We start from the raw sequence: 4,921 nt of genomic DNA, 5'->3' as shown, positions 1-4,921 counted from the left end.
TCTCTCTGCATTGTCCTCTGCTCCAGCCTTGGAGTCCCTGGGGCCTCAGTCAGCATTACCAGCCACTAGTAATTAATTAGCTCCAGAGCTTCTCAGCTTCATTTTGCACAAGCTCCCACTGCCCTGGGCACAGTCCTGGGGGAGGAGTTCCTGCTGCAGGCCCCAGTGTCCATTTCACAATCCGTGGGGATCAGTGGCTCAGGGAGGCAGCGCTTGCTCAACCTGACTCAGCACTGGGTTTTGACCCTCCACTTCCCTTCATCTCCTTCCCATAACGCTCCTGCTGCCGTGGCTGGCTGCCATCAACCCTCTTTCTGTGGCTGCCTCGCTCACTGGAGGAGTTCTGTAGGTGCCTGTGGCTCCCAGGGGCTCTGGTGGGACATGGACCACTGGATGAGCTGCCGCCTTGCCATGCTCCCCAGCAAGGTGTCACGGGCCAAAGCCATCTTCCTGCCACCCGTGGCTCTCCCCCTCCCTGTGTGGCACCCACCCCACACAGTGGCAAATGTTTCCCCTCCCAGGGACGGTGATGAGCAGGGTGACACTGGCTCCTGTCTCATGCTTCTCATGGGGTGGGGACCTTCCAGAACAATGACAAAAGGCGCAGAGCACCCAGCAGGCTGTGGGGCAGGCGCAGGGCCATGCTTGCTGAGCAGCACGCTTCTCCACGGCAGTGACAGCGTTGTTATCACTGCTGGCTCATCAGAGTCTGCGCCATCCCATCCCCAGCGCTGCGAGTCCTCCCTCTGTGGCGGGGGAACCGGGTGGCCCCACAAACACCTCTGGCTGCTGGCGTGGGAAGCAGGGTTAGGAGGGGGCTTTGGAGAATGGCAGGGCCAGGCGCTGGCTGCCATTGCAGTGGGGGGGGCTTGTGAATTCCCATGGTGCCCCGTCAGCCACATATTCTGTGCTCACACACACACATAAGAATCACAGAATCATTCAGGTTGGAAAAGACCCTCGGGATCATCGAGCCCAACCATCAGCCCTACTCTACAAAGTTCTCCCCTACCCCACATCCCCCAACAGCTCATCCAAACGACCCTTAAACACACCCAGGGATGGGGACTCCACCCCCTCCCTGGGCAGCCTATTCCACTCTCTGACCACTCTTTCTGTGACACGGCCTGAGGCAGCTCTGAGGAGAGCTCTGCCCACAGCACCAGGGGAGGGTGGTGGTGGGGACCCCAGGTGTGTGCTCTGAGCACCCACCTCCTGCCTGCCCTCGGGTGCACCGGGCTGGATGCTGTGCACGCAGATGCTCCCGTCCACTGCCTGTGTCCGGAGGAAGCAGGGACATGCACTGCAGATCAGCCCCGTGACATAACCTGGCCGGGAACCCAGTGAAGATCAGAAGCTGATGTCTCAAATCAAGCAGGACTGAAAAAACCTCATGCAAGTGCTGGGCTCCACATTGCTGTACAAGGAGCCTTTGCTGCGGCCCTGGCAGTGATTACATTACAGCCCCAAGCAGGAGATGCAATCACCCTTTGGCTTAATTGCCTTCTGACAATAACCAGGCACAGATGTGAGGAGAGGCTGCCTGGGAAGTGCTGGCCTGAAGAGAGGAATTGCAGCCATAAGCCTCTCACAGGGGAACACCCCTGCCTGAGGCAGGGTAGCTTTCAGCCTGGGAGGACAAAACCTGCCACTTTGGGCTCTTCTCAAGACAACATTCCTCAGCTCCAAGGCAATTGCACCTCTCCTGTGCAGTGCTAGATGTGCACAAGGACAGCTGGCGGCAGTCTCTGGACCACCAGTGCAGAGGGGCATCCTGGGCACAGTGGAGGGCCTGGTGGCAGAGAGAACAGAGCAGGGACACCAGCTGGGCTGTAAACAGAGACCCGCACACACTCACTGAGGAACTGGCCCAGTCCCCCATGTTGATGGCCTTGGACAAGTGCAGACATCTGCAGCCTCTGCCCAGGGCTACCACTGCCCGCCAGGCTGAGCCTGACCAGCTGAAGCTTAACTACCCATCAGGGCCTATACCGGTGGGTGCTCAGGCTCACCTGCCTCCAGAAACAGGCTGCCATGTGGTGGCACATTTGTCGGGTGACACAGGGTTAGACCAGAGAAAAAGCTGTGTGCACCAGAGCCCCCTCTGCATCATTCTCAAAGAGGAAACAGGGCTGAAGTCTCTGCAGGCGACCGAGCAGCCTTCAGCAACCAGCCCCGAGCAGCTCCAGGATGTTCTCCAGCAATCCAGGAAGCAGTGAAGGGGCTGTGCTGAGTGAGAGCACTGACTGCGGACAGGCGGGCAGATGTGTCAGAGCCTGCCAAGCTCTGGCATCCGTTACTGGAAGCGTCTCTTGACATTTATCTTGTGGGGAGACCAGACGCTGTTTCCTCCCAGTGCGAGGCAGATCTGAGATGCATCACAGCCTCCCCCAAGCCACAGACATTTCTGTGCAGGGGAAGGGCTGGAGCAGCACAAAGCCCTCTGCCTCTCAGCACAGGATGCTCTGTCAGGTCACCACCCCGCAAAGAGCCCTGCTGCAGTGGGGGCTGCCTGGCCAAATCCTTCTGGACACCAGAAATATTTGCTTTCATGGCTCAGCCGCTAGGATTGCTCAGGCTGGGTGATCTGGTGACCATGCAGCTATCTGGTGTCTCCAGGAAGGCAAAACACATCCCTGCCATGTCCTTCTAGTATAGCCCAAGCAGAGATCATTTTGCAGTCCAAAGTGCACGAGGTTCTGCAATGCCAGCTAAGCCATGGGCCAGGACTACTCCTGAATCCAGCTTCTCCTATGCTGGATGGAGAGCCCGTGGTCCGCAGCCCCCAGCTGGGCCAGATGTGAGGGATGTAGGCAGGTATTGCAGCTGGGCACCATTCTCAGAAAAAGTTGCCAGCACATAACAGAAACAGGCAGCAGCATGCTGAAGAGAGCACCTGAGCAGGGACCGTGGCCAACAGTGAGTGAAGCAAACTCAGGAAAGCACAGCTTAATTCCCAGCTCAGCCATGGAGCTGGGGCCAAGCTGCTCACCGCCTCCCGTGCCTCAGTTTCCCCGTATGTAACCAGGAGAGAAGGAACAGACTTAGACTTCCCTTTGCCATCTGTCAGGTGTCTCTTGTCACATTTCTCTCTCCTACTCCATATTACAGGATTAATTGCAGGGCTCTTTGTACCTCTTCCCTCCTACCCCACATTGTTACCAGCCTGTTTCTAGCCCGAGTGCAAGAGCAGCCGGAGCCAAGGCGTCCTGCCCCCAGGATGTGTTCAGGGCAGCACGTTTCAAAGCCATGCCCCACGATCCCACTGTACGCCCATATTCCCCTCCCAACCCACTCTCTCCAGGAGAGGTGAGGCTTGCTCTCCACGAGTACTCCTCCTCCTGGGCCACCTCAGCCACTGGGTAAGGATGTTCCGAAGTGCTCTGCAGATCCCTCTTGGCCAGCAGGGCAGGGCGAGGGGAGATGATGGTCCAAGCAGCACCCTCCAGCCTAGCGGGCACGTCTGTAGGTGCTGAACGCAGTCAGGCACCTCGAGAATTTACTAGGCCCCCAACCTGGCCCATTATTTTCTCATCCTAATCTGATTTTACAGGCTTTCCAGGGAACCCTGCAGATGAAGTCTGGGCCACAGGTCCCACCATGCCCAGCTGCAAAACATGGCCCTCATAGCTGTCTTTTGTCTGCTGCTGGTGCTGGCTGCCCTGATCTTCTACCATCACTGCGAGCCTGTTGTGTGATTTGGTAGACTGCTTATACAGAACTTGCTTAGCATTAGTAGCTACACTTGCTGAAGCCTTAGGCCTCAAGTTGTGAACTTTCACCCAGATACACTGAACTTTTTCCTAGTTAAGTAAAAGAAGGCCCCAGAGCTGGTCTGAGCTGGACGATAAGGAAGCAAGGAAGGTCGCTACCATCACCCGCTGACGCAACAGCCTTAGAGATAAGAAAAGAAACAGCCTGCCTAGAGACAACAAAGGGACCCAATGAAGAACAGGAAGACCCCAGACCCTAACATTACTGCTGGTCAGACCTGCCACGTGCGGGCTGGGAAACATAAATTGTGAGAGTATGATTGCCCAGGGGTTTCTTTGTTCAGGGTCCCTCTTTGGAGGCACCCAGCTTGAGCTGCTCTGCATGTCGGATAAATAAACCACTTACTTACTCAGCAGATTGTTGACTTGTCTTCTTCAAGCAGGAACCTTCGAACAGAGCAAAGCCCTGTTGATGGTCGCATAATTTCTGGTAGGTGGCATAATTCCCTCAACAAGCCCAAGGCCACCTCCCAGCTGGGCAGTGTGAGGGCACGAAGTGGATCTGGAGCTACATGGAGATGACGGGGAAGACTCCAGCCGAGTGATCCCACGTGTGCAACAGCTGCCACGGAAGAGGGACTGATGGGAAGAGCCTGCCCCGAGCAGCACTGACTGCCCACTCCAGCCACTTCTGGGTGGCAGATCTATGGGTTTCTACCTCTTAATCCCCATCCACTTGACATACCTGCTGTGGAGGAGAAAGAGGTGGGCAGCTAGCCCTACAGCGAAGTCCTGGGCTGGAGACCACTGCAGGAACTTCAGCCCAGGGGGCTGGAGTTTTCCAGGAAGTTTCTTGGGAAGGATGAAGTTTTTCAATGCTGGAGGGGTGGGCACACTTCCCCTTGTGATGTGGGGGCTCCCTGTCCACCCTGTTGGCCTCAGCCTGGAGCAGACAAGGCACCCAGCAGCCCCGATGGGGGAATGCTCTTTGTGCTGCCCCAAACGACCCTCTCATCCTCTGTGTACATGGGTGCACAACCAGGTTTACTCCTCCACTTGCTGCACACACAAGTAAAACCAGTTTGCACAGAGGGCACTGACTTTGTCCTGCGGCTGAAGTTCCTTACGGTGGCCCCAGAGTGAGGAAAGTGGCATGTGTGTCTGTGTGTGGAGTGAGAGGGGCTGGGTCCTGCACATCAGCACACAGA

This window comes from Strix uralensis, chromosome 13 (assembly GCF_047716275.1).
Source record: "Strix uralensis isolate ZFMK-TIS-50842 chromosome 13, bStrUra1, whole genome shotgun sequence".
In the NCBI taxonomy this organism is placed as follows: Eukaryota; Metazoa; Chordata; class Aves; order Strigiformes; family Strigidae; genus Strix; species Strix uralensis.
This window is presented reverse-complemented; position numbering follows the sequence as displayed.